The 25,717-nt window shown below is 39.7% G+C and overlaps 1 long non-coding RNA gene across 1 annotated transcript; it reads left to right on the top strand.

Moving 5' to 3' along the window:
• Window positions 1-25,717, top strand: LOC146404865 (uncharacterized). Its single transcript, XR_014839781.1, has 4 exons — window positions 1-202; window positions 2,170-2,295; window positions 6,364-6,460; window positions 23,606-25,717. It is a non-coding gene; the product is annotated as an uncharacterized LOC146404865 (long non-coding RNA).

Raw genomic sequence — 25,717 nt, 5'->3', positions numbered from 1 at the left:
ATAGGAAAGGCAACTGAAAAGTGAGAATAAGAGCTACATTTTGGCGTGAATTCAACTCAGTCAACTCAAGTCCTTTATTGCTCTTTGTTACCTCAAGCAAGTTACTTAAAACAACTTGTATAATTCATGTCCAGAGGAAATAACCTCATCAGTCAAGTACCCACTGTGTAAGGAGTTCAATATCTGGATACAAGGAACAATGGTACGTAATTCAAAGCTAATCAAAAGTTAATTTTTAAAAATAATTTGTCATTTAAAATTTCAAATACAGTACATTCATATGATTCATAAAGTGTTTTTCATCTGCCCATCATCTGTAGTGCTTCCCCCACCCAATTCCTTAGCAGGTAACCATTTTTTATTAATTTCTCATATATTCCTCCAGTGTTTCTCGATGCAAACATGAGCAAACACAAATATAAGATTTTGGAGTGATCCTGTGGCACAGTGTGTTGAGGATCTGGCATTGTCCCTGCAGCGGCTCTGATTGCTGCTGTGGCATGAGTTCAGTTTCTGACTGGGGAATTTCCACATGGCCAAAAAATATATATAATATTTTAACAGAAAAATTTCAAAAACACTACAAAGATTCCCATATACTTTTCATGTAAATTCTCCAGCTTTTAACATTTTGTCACATTTGCTATATCCTTTCATCTCTGTCTCTCTCTTTGTCCTTGTCTCTTCAGGCCCACATACAAACTATATATACACACATACATAGATATGCATATAATATTTCTTCAGAATTACTTGAGACCAACTAGCATACCTCATCTCCCTTTACCCCAAACAGTTCAGTGAATCAGGGTATATTTCCAAAGAACAAGAACTTTTATTTACATAACCATAGTAAAATTATTAAATTCAGGAAGCTAACATAGGTGCAATACTCTCATCTAATCTATGGGCCTTAGTCAAATTTTGTCGATTGTCCCTATAACGTTCTTTTTTTTTTTTTTTTTTTTTTTTTGTCTTTTTGCCTTTTCTGGAGCCGCTCCTGCGGCATATGGAGGTTCCCAGGTTAGGGGTCGAATCAGAGCCGTAGCCACCAGCCTATGCCAGAGCCACAGCAACACGGGATCCAAGCCACATCTGCAATCTACGTCACAGCTCACAGCAATGCCGGATCCTTAACTCACTGAGCAAGGCCAGGGACCGAACCCGCAACCTCATGGTTCCTAGTCGGATTCGTTAACCACTGAGCCACAATGGGAACTCCGGTCCCTATAATGTTCTTTATAGAGATTGTTTTTCCTGGTCTAGGACCCAATGCAGAATCATTTTCTGCATTTAGTTTTCACATCTCTCTAGTTTCCCCTAATCTGTAAGAGTTCCTCAGTCCTCCTTTGTCTTTCATGGTATTGCCACTTCTTAAGATGACAGGCCACTTTGTCTTATAATAGCCCTCAGTCTGGGTTTGTCTGATATTCTTTCATGATAAGAGGTAGGTTTCTGTATTTTGGATAAGAATAGCAAATAAGTGTGGTATTCTTCTGAGTGTATCACATCAGGAGGACATGATGACAGTTTGTCCCAATCAATAGTGATGCTAATTTTGATTACTTGGTTAATGTGGAGTCAACCAAGTTTCTCCAATATAAAGTTATTTTCTTGCTTTGTAAATAGTAACTTGTACAAATGTGTTATTTAAAAGAAACAGCTTTTTTGAAATATAATTCACATACTATCCAATTCTTCATTGAAAGTGTTTAAATAGATGTTCGTATATTCATAGAGTTACTTAACCATCACTATAATCAATTCTGGAATATCTTTATCACAGCAAGAGAAACTTCATATCCATTAGCAGTGATTCTCCATTTCTCCCCAGCCTCCCCCATGTTCAGGCAACCAATAATCTACTTTGAGCCTCCATAGATTTATTCATAGAGTTCAAATAAATGGAATCATAGGAAATGTGGTCTTTTGTGATTGGCTTCTTTCACTTAGGGTAATGTCTTCATGGTTCCTTTATGTTAGAGCATATATTAATATTTCATTTTTTATTATTGAATAATATTCCATTATATGGAATATACATTTTGTTTATCCATTCATCAGTTGATGAACATTTGGGTAATTTTTACTTTTTGGCTATACTGAATAATGCTGTTATGAATATTTGTGTACAAGTTTTTGTGCAAACATATGTTTTCTCTTCTCCAGGGTACATGTCTAGGAGTAGACTTGCTGGAATGTGTGGTAACCGTATGTTTAATCTTTTGAAGAACTGCCAGACTGTTTTCCAAAGGGATTGTATCATTTTACATTTCAACCAGTAATGGAATGAAGGTTAGAATTTCTTTATATCCTCATCAACACTTGCTATTGTCTTTTTTATTATAACCATCCTAGTAGATATGAAGTAGTATGTCATTGTTCTTTTGATTGCATTTCCCTGATAGCTAATGATGCTGAGTATCTTTTCATGTGCTTATTGGCCATTTATATATCTTTTTTAGGGAAATGTCTATTCAGATCCTCTACTCATTCTTTAATTGGGTTATTTGTCTTTTTATTACTTATATATTGTAAGTGTTCTCTATATATTCTGGATACAAGTCCCTTATGAGAGACACAGTTTGCAAATATTTTCTTCCATTTTATGTGTTGTCTTTTTACTGTATTGATGTGTTCTTTGACAAAGGGTTTTTTTTGTTTTGTTTTCTTGTTTTTTTTGTCTTTTTGTCCTTTTAGGGCCACACCAGTGGCATATGGAGGTTCCCAGGCTAGGGGTCAAATCGGAGCTGTTGCTGCCGGCCTACACCATAGCCATAGCAATGCCAGATCCTTAATCCACTGAGCGAGGCCAGGGATCAAACCAGAAACCTCATGGTTCCTAGTCGGATTCGTTTCCACTGCACCACGACGGGAACTCCCCTTTGACAAAGTTTTTAGTTTTATTAAGTCTAGTTTACCTATTTTTGTTGCGGCTACTTGTGATTTTGTTATATTTAAAAAGGCTTTGCCTAGCCCAAAGTCATGAAGATTTAGGTTTATGATCTATTTTTGAGTTAATATTTGTGTATTGTGCTAAGAAAGGGTCCAGTTTCATTCTTTTGCAGCTGGATATCTAGTTGCCCCAGCACTGTTTATTGAACTATCTTGATGTCATTTCTGAATATTAATTGACATAAATGTCAGGGTTTATTTTTGGACTCTGAATTCTATTTTATCAACCTATTTATCTAACTTTATGCCACTGCTACACTGTCTTGATTACTGTACTTTGTAGTAAGTTTTCAAGTAAGGAAGTATGAGTCCTTCAAATTTGTTCTTATTTTTCAAGATTGTTTCGGCTATTCGGGGTCCCCTACAATTTTTTTGTACTTCTGCTGTTAAATGTATTCCTAAATACTATATTCTTTTTGACCCTATTGTAAGTGGTTGTTTTCTTAATATTATTATCAGATTGTTTATTGACGATATATAGAAATAAAATTGATTTTTTATTTTATTGGATCATCATTGTTGACGGTTAATTATTTTATATTTATCTTATATCCTGCAACATTGCTAAGGTCATTTATTGTGTCTAAAAATATACACACTTACATTCTCATTTTATTAAGAAATTGTAGGAAACACTGTTTTGCACCTTTTTTCTACACTTAATGATTTATCTTAGAAGTTTCTCCAAATACATACATAAAGAACACTTTCATGTTTTCATAGTATAGAATTCTATTAAATGGATTATAATAGTTTATTTTATTGGTCTTCTTCTGAGGGACGTTTGGGTTTCTTCCTACCCTTTGATTACAAATGGTGGTGGAGGAGTTCCCGTCATGGCGCAGTGGTTAACGAATCCGACTAGGAACCATGAGGTTGCGGGTTCGGTCCCTGCCCTTGCTCAGTGGGTTAATGATCCGGCGTTGCCGTGAGCTGTGGTGTAGGTTGCAGACACGGCTTGGATCCCGCATTGCTGTGGCTCTGGCGTAGGCCTGTGGCTACAGCTCTGGTTAGACCCCTAGCCTGGGAACTTCCATATGCCGCAGGAGCGGCCCAAGAAATAGCAAAAAGACAAAAAAAAAAAAAAAAAAAAAAATGGTGGTGGAATAAGTAAAATCACTTTGCTTGTATTCAAGTATATCTGAGGATAAATTCCCTGAAGAAAGATTGCTGTGCCAATGGGCAAGTATATTTGCAATTGTGGTAAATATTGACAAACCAGAGAGCTAATTATTTGATGTTGGGGTGCTAATTAGGAATGGTATAGTAATAAGCCAAAGGAGAAAAATTTAGCTACTTAATAGTGACTATTCTTATTATGTTAGTATCTATAAAGACTATGAAACAGTGTTTTGAGTTTCTCTGATGTCATACCTCATGCCTTGAGGTGGTAATATCTTCTGAACTATATCAGACAAGTGATTTTTTAAATACTATTGTCTTATTCCATGTTCATTCTGTAAAGCATGTAGCTTAATTACAACACACGAATTTATCCCACAATAAATCTGCTGTCAATTCTTTGTATTTCAGGGCTGTTACCCTGTTGAGATCTCAGATGATCTGCCAGACTAGTGGCAGACTAAATTTTATTATATAAGCACACATGACCTACAGAATGCCTGTTTTTTCCAAAAATATATATAAAGCAAATATTAGAACAAGTCAAGCCAATTGGCCAGTTGGCATTTTTTCAAAACTGATGCTGTTTACAAGTTTTACATCCAAATCATTTTTTGGGTCCATATCATTTTTTAAAAAGTAAAAAAATTGTAAGGAAGCAGAACATAATTTGTTTTGTATGTAACACTAATGCTAACTTGTGGTAGACACAGAGATGCCCTGTAGCTCAGATGCCTCTTCAAGAAAGGACTCCTTGACCACCTGCAAGAATCGTGCAGTTAGCTGATAGCATGGAGCTCTTAATTCCTTCTAGTCTCCTTCAGTTTTTGAGCCAAGGTCATACCCTACTTGAGGTGGCCCCAATCAATGACTCAGCAAAATAGTGCAACAGGAGACTGGCAATTTCCACCCAGTGCAGAACTCTTCCAATGGGCAGTCTTTGCTCCGGAACTCCCCAGTGTCTCTGCATTGCCATCTGATGGCTTGTCTGCCCAATCCAGCTTCCTCCTTTTTCCTTTCACAGATGTTACTCCTGAATGAACCTCTTGCACTCTTCTTCTCAGTTTCTGCTACCCAGCAGACCCAACTGATACATTTGTATATGCAATTGTTTCATAGGACATCAACTGATGTTTTAATCACAATACTTCCATATAGGCTGTTGAAATTCACTGATTTTAGAAATACATTTATAATTTTCCAAACTGATTTCTTTCTTATAACATATACAGAAATTAACATAGCTCTGAATCTCTAAGAGCCTGCAGTTTACTGTAAGATAGGTTTTATTCTTTAAACAGAGTTTACTTATGATAAATACAGCTAAAGCATCCAAACTTCCTCTGATCTATTCTTCTTTGACTGCATCTGACAGAGACAATCTTTTCATTTTTGCCCAATAAACTATTAGTAACTCCAGAAAAAGAGAGAGAGAGAAAAAATAACATATCCCATCTTTCCTTGTGCAACAGCTGATTTCCCAAATCTTTGAAAATTATAACTTATACATGCATGGTTTATGAAGAGGATGCCAGGAACAGTTTCATAAGGATTATATTAAAACTTTCTCTCCCTGAGGCAAAAGTATTGCTGCTTCAGAATTCTTTTCTTCTTAACCTCCTCTGTCTAAAAATGAACAAATTTGCCTTGGTTTATGGTGTGTATAGTTTTTGTTTTCTTAACTCTAATGTATAAGTTGAAACAAAACAATAAAACCTTGAAATGAAAAACAATGACTTCAGAAGAATTAAATTTTAATTTGACCAGCTAATCAAGCAAAAATAGGTTTTGTTTGTTTGTTTTGTCTTTTTTTTTTACTATTTCTTGGGCCGTTCCCGCGGCATATGGAGGTTCCTAGGCTAGGGGTCTAAATCGGAGCCGTAGCCACCAGTCTACACCAGAGCCACAGCAACGCGGGATCTGAGCCGCATCTGCAACCTACACCACAGCTCACGGCAACGCCGGATCGTTAACCCACTGAGCAAGGGCAGGGACCGAACCTGCAACCTCATGGTTCCTAGTCAGATTCGTTAACCACTGCGCCACGACGGGAACTCCTTGTTTGTTTTGGTCATGACCATGGCATATGGAAGTTCCCAGGCCAGGGATTGACCCTGCACCAGAGCAGTGACGAAGGCTGCTGCAGTGATATAATGCCAGATCTTTAACCTGCTGCACCACATGGGAACTCCAAAAACAGGTGTTTTTATCACTGAGACATCAGGGAAAGCAGTTCTCATGAAGTAGTTTGTTATAATATTCCTTTTGGTTGTTTATTGATTTTAGTTAGGCGAATGTGGAATCTATTCTGAAGATGAAACAAAGATGAAAAGGACTGAAATGGAACCTGTGTGCCGAATCGGCCTAGCAGTTTTCGTTTCTTGTAAGTCTGTTCCTGGTTCTTATTAACTTTTATTGTCATTTGGAATGGGATTTTAAAATTACATTTCTACCTCATTATTGTTGGGTTAAAGAAAGCCCTTTTTAAAAAATATATTTGTTTTCAACCTGGCTACCTTAACTTTTCATTAGTTTCAATAGTTTAATTTTTAAAATTCGGTGTCTTGGATTCTCTAGGTTTATAATCATTTTATATGCAAGCTATGATGATTTTGTCTCTAGACTTTTCAAAAGGTGGGAGGAGAGGGACCCAGGCAACTCCTGGACCCTATAACCACTTTGCCTTGACCAAAACTGGGAATGCTGCCATCACCAATGTTGAAAGCTGCTGAATCAAGAAGTCATCTGCCAAATTAAGAAGCTGCTGCTATAGTGGCTGGCTCCAAAACCTTGTCCCCTCTGCCACAATCACCAGCAAAGCAGACACTGTGCACACTGCCTCTGCACTCAGATCCAAATCAGTCTCACATGAGTGCTTTGGTTTGATGGGACCCAAATCACATCTTGAGCCCTTGCCACATTAGAGACTAGAAATTGGACTTGTTTGGCTTCTATCTGTACATTTATTCTAGAGTGTACCAATATGCAATATCTGCCACAGATAAACTTTTGCATATCTAGAAAGTTTCCTTCTATTTCTTTTTTTTAAATTGTGATAAAATACGTATGCATAAAATTTACCATTTACCTTATTCTTCTTTTCTTTTCTTTTTTGGCCACACCCATGGCATGTGGAAGTTCCCGTGCCAGGGATTGAATCCGAGCCACAGCTATGACCTTAACTCACTGTGCCAGGCTGGAGAACAAATCCACATCTCCACAGCAACCCAAGTTGTTGCAGTTGGATTCTTAACCTACTGCTCCACAATGGGAACTCCCTCATTGAACTTTTTTTCTTAAATTTTTACCTGTTTTTGTTTTTGTTTTTTTGGGGTGGCACCTGCGGCATATGGAAGTTGCCAGGCTAGGGGTAGAGTCGGAGCTACAGCTGCCGGCCACAGCCACAGCCACAGCAACACCAGATCCCAGCCGCATCTGTGACCTACACCACAGCTCATGGTAACACCGGATCCTTAACCCACTGAGTGAGGCCAGGGATCGAACCTGAAACTTCATGGTTACTAGTCAGATTCATTTCTGCTGAGCCACAATAGGAACTCCCCATTTACCATTTTTAAGTGTACAGTTCAGTAGTGTTAAGCATATTCACATTATTGTGCAACCCCAAAACTCTCTTCATTTGGACAAAACTGAAACTCTCTACCCATTAAGTAACTAGTCCCCATTTTCCCCATTCCCCAGTCTCCAGTAACTATCAATCTACTTCCTGTTTCTATGAATTTAACTTCTCTAAGTACCTTATATAAGTGGAATCATACAGTATTTGTCTTTTGTGACTGTCTTATTTCACTTAGCATAAAAAATTCAAGAATTCAAGGTTCATCTTGTCAGAACTTTCTTCTTCTTCTTTTTTTTTTTTTGGCCACCCTGCAGAGACTACTGATCCTGTTGCACTATAGTGGCAATTCCAGAATTTCCTTTTTTTTAAAGCTGACAAATTATTCATTGTACGTATATACCACATTTTGTTTATTCATTCATCTGTCAATGGACACTTGGCTTCCTTCTACTTCTTGGTTATTGTGAATAATGCTTCCATGAACATGGATATGCAAATATCTTTCAGACCCTTCTTTCAATTACTTTGGATATATATCCATCCTTCTATTTCCTTTGATCTAAGAGCTTTAAAATAGAAGTTCCTGTTATGGCGCAATGAGTTAAGAATCTGACCATAACAGCTCAGGTCACTGTGGAGGCAAGGATTTGATCCCCAGCCAGAGCAGTGGGTTAAAGGATCTAGCTTTCCTGCAGCTGTGGCCTAGATCTAAGCTGGGGCTCAGATTCAACTCCTGGCCCAGGAACTTCCACATGCTGTGAGAATGACAATTAAAAAAAGAGAGAGAGAGAACTTTTAAAAAGGAAAGAGCTTAATCTGTGACAAAAGAAACAAGGATAGACAATGGAGAAAAGACAATCTCTTCAATAAGTGGTGCTGGGAAAATTAGACAGCTCCATGTAAAATAATGAAATTAGAACATTCTCTAATACCATATACAAAAATAAACTCAAAATGAATTAAAGACCCAAAGGTAGGACCGGATACTATAAATCTCCTAGAGGAAAACATAGACAGAACCCCCTTTGACATAAATTGCAGCAGTATCTTTTTGGCTCCCTCCCTTAGAATAATGGAAATAAAAACAAAAATAAACAAATAGGACCTAATTAAACCTAAAAGCTTTTTACACCAAAGGAAACCATAAACAAAATGAAAAGACAATCTACAGAATGGGAGAAAATATTTGCAGATGATGCCACTGACAAGATATTACTTTCCAAAGTATGCAAACAGCTCATATAGCTCAATATAAAAAAAAAACAAACAACCCAATCAAAAAGTGGGGAGAAGATCTAAGCAGACATTTCTCCAAAGAAGACATAGAGAAGGCCAATAGGCACATGCAAAAATGCTCAACAACACTAATAACTAGAGAAATGCAAATCGAAACTACAATGAAGCATCACCTCATTCTAGTCAGAATGGTTATCATCAAACAATAAATGCTGGAGAGGGTGTCTGGGAGAAAGGAACCCTCTTACACTGTTGGCAGGAATGTAAATTGGTGCAGTCACTATGGCAAACAGTATGGAAGTTCCTTAAAAAAACTTAAAGAGTTACCATATGATCCTGCAATCCTGGGCATATATCCAGAGAAAATTGTTATTCAAAAAGATGCATGCACCCCAATATTGATTGCAACACTATTTACAGTAACCAATATAGAAATGCAAATTTCCATGGACAGGAGTTCCCGTCGTGGTGCAGTGGAAACGAATCCGACTACGAACCATGAGATTGCAGGTTCCATCCCTGGCCTTGCTCAGTGGGGTAAGGATCCGGCAGTGCTGTGAGCTGTGGTGTAGGTCGCAGGCACAGCTTGGATCCTGAGTTGCTCTCGCTGTGGTGTACGCCAGCAGCTGTAGCTCCAATTTGACCCCTAGCCTGGGAAACTCCATATGCTGTGGGTGCAGCCCTAGACAAATAAATAAATAAATAAATTAATTAATTAATTTCCATGGACAAATGAGTGGATAAAGCAGATGTTACACACACACACACACACACACACACACACAGGAATATTACTCAACCATAAAAAACAATGATACAATGCCATTTGCAGCAACATGAATGGAGCTAGAAATTGTCATATTAAGTGAAGCAAGCCAGACAAAGACAAATATATATCACTTATATGTGGAGGAAAAAGATACAAATGAACTTATTTACAAAACAGAAATAGTCCCACAGAAATAGAAAACAAACTTACCAAAGGGGAAAGGAGAAGGTGATAAATTAGGAGGTTGGGATTAACAGATGCACTACTATATACCAAATAGATAACCAAGAGATAAGCAGAACCTACTGTATAGCACAAGGAAATATACTCAATATTTCATAATAAACTGTGAAGGAATAGAAATTGGTGTATGTCTATATTATATCTATACATCACTATGCTGTACATCTGAAACTAACACAACATTGTAAATTGACTGTAGTAAAATTTTTAAAAAAGAATAAAGGCAAACACTGCTGAATTTGATCAAATTTTTTTTTTTGTCTTTTTTTTTTTTTGCCTTTTCTAGGGCCGCTCCGGCAGCATATGGAGATTCCCAGGCTAGGGGTTGAATCGGAGCTGCGAGCTGCAGCTGCCAGCCTACACCAGGGCCACAGCAATGCAGGATCTGAGCTGCATCTGCAACCTACACCACAGCTCACGGCAACGCCGGATCCTTAACCCACTGAGCAAGGCCAGGGATCAAACCTGCAACCTCATGGTTCCTAGTCGGATTCATTAACCACTGAGCCACGATAGGAACTCCCTGATCAAATGATTTTACAGTAGCTCTGGCAGATTGTTTTTTATGATATCATATTATCTCCCATCCCACATGCCTTACAGTTTTTCCATTGAGTTGTAGATTTATAGCATCTCTCCTTGAACCTGGAAAGATCTTTGTGATTGCCTAGACAGATAAAGCATGGCAGAAGTTATACTATGTTGCTGTTGAGGTTTGGATTGGATCATAAATGTATCATTCTTCCAACTTCTTCTCTTAGAATGCTTAGTCTTGGAACTCATCAGCCATGGTATGAGAAAGCTCAGGTTAATTCGTGGAGAAAAGTACCTGGAGAGGCAGGTATAAATTTTCCACTTGACAGCCCAGCTGAGGTCCCAGCCAATAGCCAGCATCAAGTACCAAACAAATGAGTGATGACACCACCAGGTGATTCTGTCCCTCAGTTCTCAGTCACCCAAGCTTTGAGTCTTCTTAGCCAGTCTCTGGACATTGTGGAGCAGAGATAAATGATCCCTGCTGTGCTCTGTCCGGATTACTGACCCTCACAATCCATGAGTGTCACAAAATGGTTTTATGCCACAAAGTTTTGGGGTGGTTTGTTACGCAGCAATAGATAACCAATACCATATATAATGACATGGTCATTTGGTTATTTTTCTTTCATTTCTTGATGTAATATTTAAGTACTCATGTATTCCAAGAATAAACTTGTCTTGCTCATTGTGGTGTTATTCTGTAAATAAACTTCTGGATTTAGATAATGTGAGCAAGATAAAAAATTATTATTTTTTTAATTTTAATTTTTTTTTTGGCCATGCCCATGGCATGTGGAAGTTCCTGGGCCAGGGAATGAAACCTGCACCACACCTGTAATCAGAGCCACAGCAATAACAACACCAGATCCTTGACCTGCTGAGTCATGATGGAACTCCAAAAAATATATATATTTTTTGTCTTTTTAGGGCCACACCACAGCACATGGAGGTTCCCAGGCTATGGGTTGCATTGGAGCTGTAGCCACTGGCCTACACCACAGTCATAGCAATGCCAGACTCGAGCCGCATTTGTGACCTACATCACAGTTCATGGCAACAGTAGATCCTTAACCCACTGTGCAAGGCCAGGGATCAAACCTATGTCCTCATAGATGCCAGTCAGATTTGTTTCCACTGAGTCATGATGGAAACTCCCCCCCAAAATTATTATTTTAAAACAAAATTGGCCTTAACTGCTTCTGCCTTCTAAAGGAAAGGTAACAGAATTCATACCAAAAGCGGAATTCATGTCCATGCTTCTTCCTTGCATTTTCAGAGAAGTCCCCTACTGCCTTTTCTTTTCCTTATTTAGCTTGAATTCTATGATTACCACGATGATAACTCCCTTGAAAATACTTTGCCTTGCCTTGCCTTTCTCCCTTTACCACACTTGCCTTGGAAAAAAGTCCAGCCTCAGATAACCCCAACTATCCACTAGTTCAGAACCTGCACATGGGCACTTGAACTGTGCCAGAGAATCATACAATTGCACAGAGGGTGTCACCTTAATCTCACAATCACAAGCCTCAAAAGGGCACTTGCTATCACTGAAGTGCTTGTAATCTAAAGGGAACTTGCTATCACTGAGAAGTGTACTGAATTTCTTATAAACTCTATACATGAATTTTCAGAACACTTAATTTATATCTTTCCCTCTTTTTTTTTTCCCTCCTTTTTTGGTGGTACCAGAGGCATATGCAATTTCCTAGGTCAGGGATTGAATCTGTGCTGCAGCTGTGGTCTACGCCACAGCTTCAGCAAAGCAGGATCCTTAACCCTTTACACCACAGCGGGAACTCCTACCTCTTTTCTTATACCTTATTCTCACACCCATTTCCACCTCCCTTTTGCTCTTAATTTTTATTAAGAAAATCTGCAAGTTCCTATCGTGGTCCAGTGGAAATGAATCCCACTAGGAACCATGAGGTTGCGGGGTCAATCTCTGGCCTCACTCAGTGGGTAGGGGACACAGCATTGCCATGAGCTGTGGTGTAGGTCAAAGACTCAGCTCGAATCTGGTGTTGCTGTGGCTGTGGTGTAGGCTGGCAGCTGTAGCTCTGATTCAACCCCTAGCCTGGGAACCTCCATATGCCACAGATGTGACCCCAAAAAGCAAAAAAAAAAAAAAAAAAGAAAGAAGGAAGGAAAGAAAGAAAATCAAAACCGGAGTTCCCACAGTGGCTCAGAGGGTTAAGAGCCTAAATAATCCTGCTGCATAGCACTGGGAACTATACCTAGTCACATATGATGGAGCATGATAATGTGAGAAAAAAGAATGTGTACATGTATGTGTAACTGGGTCACCTTGCTGTTCAGTAGAAAATTGACAGAACACTGTAAACCAACTGTAATGGAAAAAATAAAAATCATTAAAAAAAAAAAAAAAAAAAAGAGCCTAAACAGAATCCAGGAGGATGCGGGTTCGATCCCTAGCCTCACTCAGTATGTTAAGGATCCAGCTGCAATCTGCAGTGTAGGTCAGGTCACAGATGAGGCTCAGATCTGGTATTGCTGTGGCTGTAGCTTAGGCCAGTAGGTACAGCTCTGATTAGACCCCTAGCCTGGGAACTTCCATATGCTGCAAGGTGTGGCCCTAAAAAAGAAAGAAAGGAGGAAAGAAAGGAAGGAAGAGAAAATCGAAACCATCAACCTCGTGCTCCCTCATCCTGCCACATCCTTCTCCTTCATTCTGAATGCACAAACCACATTCTATAACCCTGAGCTCTCAAAGAACTGGTTTGGCTACAGCCAAAGGAAACTAACACTTTTTGAGCAATTCCAACTGCCCAGGTCTCTAAATGACATTTTAGTTTACAAAGCAGGTGTCAGTATCCCCCCTTTTCTTTTTTTTTTTTTTTTGTCTTTTTTTTTTTTTGTCTTTTTTGTTGTTGTTTTTGTTGTTGTTGTTGTTGTTGTTGCTATTTCTGGGGCCGCTCCCGTGGCATATGGAGGTTCCCAGGCTAGGGGTTGAATCGGAGCTGTAGCCACCGGCCTATGCCAGAGCCACAGCAACGCGGGATCCGAGCCGCGTCTGCAACCTACACCACAGCTCACGGCAACGCCGGACCGTTAACCCACTGAGCAAGGGCAGGGACCGAACCCGCAACCTCATGGTTCCTAGTCGGATTCGTTAACCACTGCGCCACGACGGGAACTCCAGTATCCCCCCTTTTCTGAGGAGAGAATCGACGCTCAGCTAGTTTAAGCACCCTGCCCTGCATTACACAGGGCAAAGCAGTCGGCTGATCCCAAGGTCAGCACTTGTTTTGCTCCATCCCAGTTTCCTCGTGCCAAGGACTGGGTGTACGCTGCCATTCCAGATTTATCTTTTTGAAAACTGAGACTGTTCAAGAGACAAAAGTCGCAACAGCTTCATTCTGTAATCTTTCGAAGGACATCAGTGTATAAGGCTATTGGCAGGTCCAGCTGGGGTTGCTGGCAGGCTCTGACTTGAAGAGGTCCCCTTGCTCAATCCCATTCTTGTTCCTCAGCATTTTGTTTTTAGGAGGTTAATATGACCATTAGTCACGATTCAACTCCTACCTTTGAAACTCAGTACTAGAACAATAGATCCTTGGCCAAAGTTCATGAAACTAACACCACACTTCCATGTTTATGATCTATACAGGCACTACCCCCTATTTGGGCATATTATATGCCCTAAAATATGAGACCAGTGCTGAGTCTCACAAAAATGACACCTGTGCTAAGTTAATTTACCATGATTATTAACACACTCAGAAGGAGAAAAAATACTCTATATTCCACAATTTTATAAATCTTTTCAGTTGTGAAATATTAGGACATCTTCTTAAGTCAGACAAATAAATACGTATGCTTAAATGCACCTCAGAATGCCTTTCATTATGTATTTCTTTTGTAATATAATTATCATGGAATGCAGGTGAGCCAAAGACCAGACACATGTTTCCCCCTGGGCTCTCAATCTGACACATCTGACCTGGGCTTCTATCTAAAGGCAGAAGCCCAAGAGGAGTTTGTAAATTCCAAAGCCCCTTGGAGACGAGAGCTAAGGCGCCAGATACTGCTGACCAAGAATAGCGGGTGTACACTAAGGGCTTCGCTTTAGCTCTCCTTTCCTGACTCTACAACCCATGGCTTTGACAGAGGGTGACAAAAGGCTATCTTGCTGGGGTTAAAGAATGTGAAGCAGTGGGAGGTGGAGGCAGTGCTGAGTAAAGGCTGTGGTAAAAATTCATAAAAATGTTTCCCAGAACTGCATAATTTCAGCCTTATCAGCTTTGCTGAAAGTGATATTTATAATCCACTTGCAACATACGGAAAAATGGAAGCAAATCTGGTTTCTCTGGGTCATCTTCATCTTTCCCTCTAGACAGACAGGCTCTGCCTTCAACCTGCCCAGAGCTTCACTTCACCCAGGCCGCCCCTATGCTCTGTTTCCTTAGCCCTTCCCCAAGTCTCACTTCCTGAGCACCTTACCTCCCAACTCCAAACCCGCTTCCTCAGAGATTCTCATTTCACTGAACCATGTGATCTTACTTTTGCCTGTTCAGTCTCATCCTCCACTTCTTCCAGTGAGAGTTTTCCTTCAGGGAACCACCCTTCCCTCATTGCACACTCATCAAGATGACCTGCCCTTGGAGTTCCCGTTGTGCCTCAGCAGGTTAAGAACCTGACTAGTATCCATGAGGACGTGGGTTCAATCCCTGGCCTCGCTCAGTGGGTTAGGGATCCAGCGTTTCCTGAGCTGTGGCATAGGTCGAAGACATGACTCTGATCTGGTGTTGCTGTGGCTGTGGCATAGGCCGGCAGCTGCAGCTCTGATTCAACCCCTGGCCTGGGAACTTTCATGTGCCACAGGTGAGGCCCTGAAAAAAGCAAAAAGCAAAAAGCAAAAAAAAAAAAAAAAGATGACCTGCTCTTTCCTGGCTGAGAGGATATTTATTGATGGAATTCACGTAGAAAGCTAGGAGCTAGAGAGACAGTCTTCCCTCATCCCCAAATATTTACTTTTCATTGAATTTGTCAATGTTACAGAGTACTTGCACTGCCCAACCATGCCTGAGAATTCAAAGAAAGAAGTGGCACAGTGGACAGCCTCATCCACCCACTGTAGTATATTAAAACTTGATTCATGTGCATTTTGATCATTCCACAATCTTTTAAAAAATTATAACAAGGGTTGGAATTTTTCAATCTCCTGCAGGTCTTCAGATTTCTAGGACAGTATGCCATTAAATAACAATTCCACATATTCATCTCAGTTCATTCCTCAAAAACATAACCCCCAACATAATTTCACTGGAAAAAAATGCATACTTTTCAGGGGAAATATGTGACTCAAGGTCCAAGAGATTATTTGTTAAGATTTTTGGTTCCCAAATGAAGTCTTGAGTTTAACCAAGAATCTCTTGTTTCTCAGTCATCCAAACTCTCTTTGGCTGCTCATCTACTCACCCAAATGCATTAGAGTGTGGGCATCCTTCCTGCCACTTCAAATAATGCCAACATTATTGCCCAGATGTGGTTGGCAGGTCCTATCAGGTGGTATTGTAAACTTTTTAAGGAGTGCTATTCCTACATTGACACTTTCTTCAACTTTTTATTTTTATTTTGGCTGTATCCACAGCATATGGAAGTTCCCTATTCCAGGGATTGAATCCAAGCTGCAGCTATGACCTACACCACAGCTGCAACAATGCAGGATCCTTAACCTGCTATGCCCCAGTGGGAACTCCTATACTGACGCTTTTATCAAGACTGAACTCCTAGAGGAAAATGCTCCCATATCAGGATAAATTTACTCACCCATTTGCTTCCCTCTTTCCGGAAGCAGGTCTGCAACTCCTGCATTTGGCACAGGGATTTATTATAGAGAAACCCAGACTCTTCATCAGGGGATCCCATGCCACTTTGACATATTTTTATTGAACCAAAGATGCAAAACTAGGAAATTACCAGACTATCTCTTTATAGGGAAAGGCTTTTCAGTAAACCTGGGTAGCTTTCTCATGTCACATATCAGGACTAAAAATGACTGAATGGTTTAAGCTGTAATTATTAAAAATAGAAGTGCTACGTCACCTGTCTTTTGCCCCTGACTCTCCAAGTGAACAATGTAAAGACACATGGGCAGGTTGTTAAAAGAGATACACTGGCACAATTGCTGCATTTATAGAATGTCCAATACCTTAAATGCTTGGGCACAAGTGTATCTGGAATTCTTATCAAAGATCAGGCAAGATCCATGCAACTTAAGTGGGTTTTAGGTTGAGGTTCTGCTCACATTGCTTTCAATTGTAAGGACATGTCAGTGAATCCCTTGGCCTGAGCAGAAACCATACTCTTTGTACCACAGTTTACTGTACAACTTAGACCTGATTAGAGGAGGCTTTTGCAGCACTTCAAGTACAGCCCCTGAATTCACTGCCCTTTACATCAAAGGCTATTTGGTTCTACTCTAGGGATTGGCAAATTCGTTAGACACTTCACAGTTCTAATGCCTATTCCAGGTTACTTAACCAGGCAACATGCTCTGTCGAAAAACTTATTCCAAGTGTAAGGGGGGGAAAAAAAAGGCCTTGATACGGAACAGAGAAAAAGCACTACCCAAACAAAAAATTACCAAAAGGAACACAATCATTCCCTCCTTTTCTCACTTGATGGACTCAAGTCTGGTTGAATTTAATTTGTGGTTACCTCAGAACACAACTCAAATTATAGATGATAAATCACAGCCCTACGCAGATTATCTGAAACATCAGTTCCTCTGAGAGAAGCATGTTTCAGGACGTCTAACACAGCCACAGCCCACTGCAGAGTACTCCTCATGCATGGGGCACAGGACAGGTTAATAAATGTCACTTAATCTCCATCTTTTACGGCAGATCAGATCCCAGATGGCTGACGTTTTGCAGAATTTCTGATAGGAATCCAATAGAGCTGGATTCACATCCACTCTTAATAGCTATAACCTTCTTATGCAGAAGTTGTGACCCACATGAAGTCCACAAAGCGTACAGCAAATCTTACATCGTCAGCCCTAATGGAGGCTCGGTATTTCCGGTTTCCTGCATGCTGGGCAGTGGACTGCAGGGGTGGGAACTGTGTATCACTGTGTATTTCTGTTGGTCCTTGTGGTGTTTTTCCTTGTGGTCAAGAGAGATAGTCTTTGAGGACCCTTCAAATCATGCCTATTGTAGCTCCGACTCTATTCCTCAAACGGTCTCAAGACTGGGGTGGAATGTCTGAACGGAGATAAACCTGGGACCTGTCTAAACTACAATGATAATAAATGAACTGCTTTTTATAGATAGTTGGTAGCAAATGTTTCTTTCTGATCAGGTCTCCCTTAGCTACTCCATTATTGTCAATGAAAAGAATGTTGCCTGCTATATACGTAAACAAAGGATGTTGCAACCATCAAGCCATCAGAGTCCAGCTATCCCTGATGATGCTGAGCCCCGAGGAAATTCAGGGTGGGAACAGGATTCTCGCCATCAAGCAGTCAGTCACTGCAGCCACCTCTCCCCGCCTCCCATATTGCACCCTGAGGAAACGCAGGATGAGAAAGCACAGGATTTTGTGCCCAGAGAGCTGAGGTGCCTATCAAAGGAATGATTTCAAGGAGCCCAGACATTTGCATCTTCCCATACACAGACAAGCACTAAATTCAATAACTTGAGATGTCTAGTTTTCTTTGAGAGTATTCTTTTTAAAGTTTTGACTACCTGGTTCTTGTTGCAAAAATCCTTGTATATCCTGGCTCCTCCCTTACCCCTTCAGATCAGTCCCTCAGAGCTACCTGAGAGACTTTTCTGGGCTTGAAGCCCTCCGAATGTCTGCTGAATAAAACATCCTCTTTTAGTTTTTTTTTCAGTCAACATTATGACACAAAATTTCACAAGAGTGGTTTATGGTTTTACATTTAGCAAGAAAGTGGCTATTTATTTATTTACTTACTTATTTCTTTCTGCAGAGTAAGTGATCCCTAGCCCCCTATATAATGCAGAGTGGCTGCAGCAACATTGATTTTTTTTTTTTTAATTTGCCTTACAACGTTTCTTTTTTACATTCTTTTAAAATCTATATTGCGAAGATGGCAAGATAAGCATCTTTCTTACCAAAAGAAGTCCCTGATGCAGTGTTATAAAAATAATTTTCACTAGGGATGGTGTCTCTGTATTGCTATTTTCTAATTTCGGAGCTGCAGGATGCAGTCATTTCTTCCAGCCTAATTCCTTCAGGCTTTGTAACTCTCTGCCATTAGGCCCATGGAAAACATTTAGTTCAAGATTCTAATTTTATAGCAAAGAAGATAGAGCCTAAAGGAAAGTCAAGGACTTGCCCAAAGTCTAACAAGCCTGTCCAAGGTCAAACGAGCCCGTTAATAGTAGAAACAGAAATCGAATCCTTGGTCATTAAGTGCTCTTAAAATTTAGATGTGATCTCGCCTGGCATTTCAGGGAAGGTCTGCCCTCTTTAGCTCCTGAGATTCCAAGACCAGATAACAACATGAACAGTATCTGAATTTAGTAAGAAAACGTGTTGGTAACTTCTCCCACTTTGATTCACTTTCTTGTTTTTTCTTTTAAGTGTTTTCCCTTTTAAATTTCCTTTTAAGGGTTGTTTTATTTATCTGTTTATTTATTTGTCTTTTTAGGGCTGCACCTTCGGCATATGGAGGTTCCCAGACTATGGGTCTAATCAGAGCTATAGCTGCCAGCCTATGCCAGAGCCACAGCAACTCGGGATCTGAGACGGATGTGTGACCTACACCACAGCTCACGGCAACACCGGATCCTTAACCCACTGAATGAGGACAGGATCGAACCCACAACCTCATGGTTCCTAGTCAGCTGCATTTCTGCTGCGCCATGACGGGAACTCCTAAGGGTTGTTTTAAATAACCTTTGTTTGTATGAGTAAGCTGCCGCTCAATAAACCATCACCTGATTATTTACATTAGTAGTTTTTAAAGTATGATTTTGGAACCAGCATTGTATGAGAGCTTGACAGAAGAACAAATTTTGGGTCCCACCCCAGATATGACAGATTCTAGGGGTGGCATCCAGTAATCTGTGTTTTAACAAGCATCTAGGTGATTTTGCTACACACTGACATTTGAGAACTGATTTAGATAATTCCTGCTTAGATTAATTATAACATTGGGTTTGCAATATGGTAAACTTCCATCATTTATTGAACATTTATTAGCTGGCATCCTTCTTTTTTATTAAGATATAATTAACAAATAATATTGTATAAGTGTACAGTGTACAACATGTTGATTTGATACATTATATTGACAATATGATTAGACACATTTATACATTGTAATATAGTGTTAGCTAATATCTCTATCAGGTCACATAGGTCTTTTTTTTTTCTTTCTTTTTTTTTTAGGGCCACACCCATGGCATGTGGAAGTTCCCAGGCTAGGGGTAGAATTGGAGCTACAGCTGCCGGCCTACGCCAGAGCCACAGCCACGGCAGATTTGAGCCGTGTCTGCTACCTACACCACAGCTCATGGCAACGCCGGATCCTTAACCCACTGAGTGAAGCCAGGGATCGAACCTGAATCCTCATGGTTCCTAGTCGGGTGCGTTAACCACTGAGCCACAAAGGGAACTCCCACACAGGTCTTGTTTGTGGTGAGAACATCTGAGATCTAGATCTAGGCTCTTGGCAACTTTGAATTATATAATACAATTTTGCTTAGTTTTTTTTTTTTTTTGGATGCCTCACTGCATGTGGAGTTCCCAGGCCAGGGATCAAATCTGAGCCACAGCTGCGACCTATGCGACAGGGGATCCAACATGCGCCTGGCACAGCAGAGACAACGAGGATCCTATTGCGCCACAGAAGGAATTCCTATAATACAGTTTTGACAGTAATCACAATTTCTACCTGTGAGTTTACACCCTTTGACCATCTCTCCAATTCCTCCACCCACAGCCCTTCATTATCACTATTCTACTCTGTTTTTGAGTTCAGTGTTATTCTACACATAAGTGATATAGTACTTGTCTTTCTCTGACTTATATCACTTAGCACAATTCCCTCAGGTTCTTTCACAAAGAACAATATTTCCTTCTTTCTCATGTCCGAATAACATTTCATTGTTTGTACATGCCACATCTTCTTTATCCACATACATATCCACTGACAGACTCTAAGGTTGTTTTCATATCTTGGCTATTGTGAATAATGATACAATAAACATGGGAGTAAAGATACATTTTCAATATCCTATTTGCGTTTCCTTTAGATACATACCCAGAAGTGGAATTGCTGGATCATATGACAGTTCTATTTTTTTTTTTTTTTTTTTTGTCTTTTCTAAGGCCACACCCACGGCATATGGAACTTCCCAGGCTAGGGGTCTAATTGGAGCTCCAGCTGCCAGCCTACACCACAGCCACACCACCACCAGATCTGAGCCACGTCTGTGATCTACCTACACCACAGCTCACAGCAACGCCCGATTCTCAACCCACTGAGCGAGGCCAGGGATTGAACCCACAACCTCATGATTCCTAGTCGGATTCCTTAACCACTGAGCCATGATGGAAACTCCCCAGTTCTATTTTTTGAAGAACGTTCACACTGTTTGCCATAGTGGCTGTACCAATTTACATTCCCACCAACAGTGCACAAAGTTTTCCTTTTCTCCACATCCTTGCCAACCCTTGTTATTTCTTTTCTCTTTGATGATAGCCATTCTAAAAGGTGTGAAGTGGTAGCTCATTGCAGTTTTGTTTTGTGTTTCCTTGATGATTAGTGATGTTGAGCATCTTGTCTTTGTTGGTTATTTATCTCCTTCAGGAAAATGTCTGTTCAGTTACTCTGCCCATTTAAATGGGATTTCTGTTGTTGCTATTGAGTTCCTCATCTATTTTGAGTATTAGCCACGTATCTGATATATGGTCTGCAAATATTTTCTCCCATTCCTTAAGTTGCCTTTTCCTTTTGTTGATTGATTGACTGGCATTCTTCAACTGAAAAAACTTTACTCTGTCCTACATTACTCTCTTTTTTCTATCCCGCACCCCCAACACCCTGGATTCACAGACTTGGGAAATTCAGTGTGCTCAAAACATTACAGTCACCATTCTTTTTGATGCTCAAATAGTCCCTTATGTATCTGATGAATACTCTTCAAACTGTTCCTGTGTTCTTTCCATCTGGCTTCAGGAGTGGTTGAGAGCATCCTTGCTGTCTGACACAAGATATGTGTTCTCCTGTTTTTGTACTGAATCATGAGGGCAGGAACAAAGTCTGCTACACGACACTTACGGGAAAGGAACTGATACCTAAATAATGTTCTACACAATAAATGTATGTGAACCAGCTAAGTGAGTTTGGCCATTACTCTAGAAAGGGCAATGTTATATTGAAGTCCCTATGATTCTTACATGAGGATGATTCAGAGTAGGTGTAAATCAGTGTTTTGTAATGACTTTAGGTTAATTAATTTAACTCTGAGGTCTGATCCTTAATCAGATAAAAGAAATGCTTGTTGCTAATTTGCAAGGACATACTAGAGATAGTAACATGAGATATTTGGTTTCAGTCTTGAATGTGTATGGTTTTTAGGATCCATGTAACAACACATACATAGCTACTTAAAATATCTCAATGCTTAGGGTAAATGAAATATGTCTTGAATTTGCAAATTAATTTTAACTATTTAAAATAATTAATATTGGAGTTCCCGGAGTTCCCGTCGTGGCGCAGTGGTTAACGAATCCGACTAGGAACCATGAGGTTGCGGGTTCGATCCCTGCCCTTGCTCAGTGGGTCAACGATCCGGCGTTGCCGTGAGCTGTGGTGTAGGTTGCAGACGCGGCTCGGATCCCGCGTTGCTGTGGCTCTGGCGTAGGCCGGTGGCTACAGCTCCGATTCAACCCCTAGCCTGGGAACCTCCATATGCCGCGGGAGCGGCCCAAGAAATAGCAACAATAACAACAACAACAACAACAATAAAAAAAAAAAAAAAGACAAAAAAAAAAAAAACTATAAAAAAAAATATTGGAGTTCCCGTCGTGGCTCAGTGGTTAGCAAATCCAACTAGGAACCATGAGGTTGCAGGTTTGATCCCTGGCCTTGCTCTGCGGGTTAAGGATCCAGCATTGCCATGAGCTGTGGTGTAGGTCGCAGATGCGGCTCGAATCTGGCGTGGCTGTGGCTGTGGTGTAGGCTGGCGGCTACAGCTCTCATTAGACCCCTAGCCTGGGAACCTCCATATGCCGAGGGAGCGGCCCTAGAAAAGGCAAAAAGACAAAATAAATAAAATAAAATAAAATAAAATAAAACAAAATAATTAAGATTTCAATGCTTCTCAGAGTAACCTAAACATAAAAATTAATTTGCAAAGACAGTGATATTTTACTTATTAAATGATTATTATGAGCCAAGCACTATATCAGATGTTTAACATATATGAGATCACTTATTGCTTTCAAAACCCCTGTGAGTGAGGTAGATGGTTTTATTCCAGTCTTACTGATGACTAAACTGAGGCAGAGCAAGGATTAGTATTTCACCCCAGGTCACACTGCTAAGCAGTGGCAAGCAACCCAGGCTCTTCACCACCACAGTATTACACATTTCTAAATTTGTACTAGTAAATATAATGTACTAAAGAGCTGGCTCTATGATTAACTTATTATTTAGTTTCATAATATTTTCAGGAAGAGAACAGCAGCAGTGGGACACTGTGGCAAGAGCCAGGTATTTTGAATGTCAAGACCTGCATATGGGTTCCAACTAAAACTCAGGTGTGACCTTTGGCAAAACTGTTCTGAGCTTCAGTTTCTTCAACTACAAAATTAGTCTAATAACAACATCGCTCCCTAGCTCATAGGCATGAATATTGGAGAGTATAATGAAGGTGTTTCGTAAACTGGATTAGACATATAATCTGAACAGTATAAAAAACAATCTTAACTTAAAAACTTATGAGTTCACATCCTGTTTTAATACTCTTGCTCCTAAAACTGTTTCTCTTATAGTTTCCAAATGACTGAATTTTTCAAAACTGGCAGTTTTCTTTTCTTTCCTGTAATTATTTGTCTTTCTATCCTGGACTTATTAACATTTCTCTATTATTATGCAAATAAAGTATCTTTTACATGCTTCTCCCAAGGGCAAGTTTTAACTTCTTGTCTTGTTTCAGGTTTATCTGCAATATACAGGCGACATAATCTGCTGCTCTGGTGCCTCAGGCATTTGTGTTTTGCATATTTCACACAAGAAAATGGAGAAAAAAAGAGAAGTCAGCCAGATGGGATTCTCTTTCCAGGCAGAGAAGAACTAGAAAAATTTGCATGACCACGATCTCTTCTGTAGACAAAAGATGTTTGTTCTCAGGACTGGACATTGGTCACAGGGTGACAACCCATTCCCAAATTCCTGAGGCAGTGGGGTTTCCAATCTGAGGCTCTTGAATAGTTTCCAAGGTGCAATTATTTCCAAATTTAATCAACCTCCAGAAAATAGCTAATTAAAAATATCGTAAAACATCAAACCTTCTCTGCAAAATTAAACACACTTTTAAACACTTTTTTTTTTTTTTTTTTAATTGGCTGTTTAAGCAAGTCTTGCAAAAGCCCAGCCACCTGTTTGGGGGGGGTAGTTGTGGGGGGGAAGGTGAGGAGGTGCTAGCATTCCTAGGAGATGACTTTTCTTGGCAGCTACCTCCACCCAGTCCTTCCTGGAATCTGTCGTTGTCAGCCTGCTAAGATGTGACTCTGTATTTGGTGGGTGAAGATAGGCAAGGTTTTACCTCTCTTCAAATCCTTTTTCCATATTTTGTTTATAGTTTTTAAATGACACAACTACAGTAAAGCTCCTAAATGAGTGTATGGCACAGGGAAGGGGTTCAACAAATGAGATCCTCCTTCCCCCTCTCTTTCTCAACTGCTGGGCAACCCTGGCTGCCCCATTTCCCCAGGCTCAGCCTTACTACCCAGGAAGTTGGGTGTGGTTCCCAGAAGGTTTGCTTGGGATTTACATTTTAGTTTGCATTGATGACTTAATCCATCCTTTAGGCTTTTTTTTAGTAGAAAACCGAAGCAGAATCTCTTTCTGGCTAAATTTCTTTCCCTCAAAATTAAAACCCCCATTAAATAGAATGCTACAGAGTAAAACGCAGTGTATTTTTCTAAAATCTGAAAATTCTCAAGAATTCTTGGACCATAAGGGAGATGCTTGGGAAAGCAATATAATAGCAATACCATGGGAAACATGCTCCAAGACTCCCAGGGGATGTGTGAAACTGCCCTATTACCGAAACTTATAGAGACTATGTTTCTTCCTGTACATACGTACATACCTGTGTTCAAGTTTAATTTATAAATTAGGCACGGCAAGAGAGTAACAACAACCATAATAAAAGACCAATTATAATAATATACTGTAATAAAAGTTATGTGAATGTGGCCTCTCACTCAAATATTGCACAAATGTAATAATTTTCCGTCTTAACTAAGCACTTAGCACCTCTCCCCCAACCTCTGATGACCACTATTCTACTCTCTGTCTCTATTAATTTGCCTATTCTAGGCACCTCATATATTTTATTTTTTATTTTGGCTGTGTGTGCAGCAGCTTGATGTGGGATCTCAGTTCTCAGACCAGGGACTGACCCTGGGCCATAGCGGTGAGAGTGTCAGTCCTAACCACCAGACCACCAGGGAACTCCTTCTAGGTACCTCATTTAAGTGGGTAACAGTCATATAACTTTTAAAATACCTCAAACAATATAATTATACCTTTAAATAAAAACCCACATATGTGCACACCTGAAATTTTGGAAACAGAATTTTATAATGTTTAAAAATCTTACAAGGGAAGCATTTAAATAGATTTTAAACACATTTGTTAAAAATAAGAATTTGACAATGTCGCATTAACTGTATAAGAATAACTGATGGGCTTTAGGGAAAATGGAAAACTTTCCTAACCAAATTTCAACAGAAGATTTAGATAATTTTAGGATTGAAAAACAAGTATTATGATTTAGTAAATTTAGCCAATAATGTATTTCTACATATTGTTTTTATGTATTTTTTTTTAGCTTTGACAGAATTTAAAAAAATATATTGAAAAAAACTGAACATAGAACCAGATCTTTGACTGCTTCATTGGAAAGTGTGAAATCAGAAATTACAATTGTGACCTATTCAATTATATTGCTCTTATTATATTGCTATCACTAAAATATTTTTTGTAAAAGCAAAATTTTTTGTACCAATAATAACTAAAATAAATATTTCCTGTAGCATAC

The sequence above is a fragment of the Sus scrofa genome, chromosome 3, assembly GCF_054392235.1.
Source record: "Sus scrofa isolate SSC_HxYL_T2T_F1_AM1 chromosome 3, Sscrofa_HxYL_maternal_Yorkshire_Landrace_v2.0, whole genome shotgun sequence".
Taxonomy (NCBI): domain Eukaryota; kingdom Metazoa; phylum Chordata; class Mammalia; order Artiodactyla; family Suidae; genus Sus; species Sus scrofa.
The sequence above is the reverse complement of the archived record's forward strand: the minus strand, read 5'-3'. Positions and strand labels throughout refer to the sequence as shown.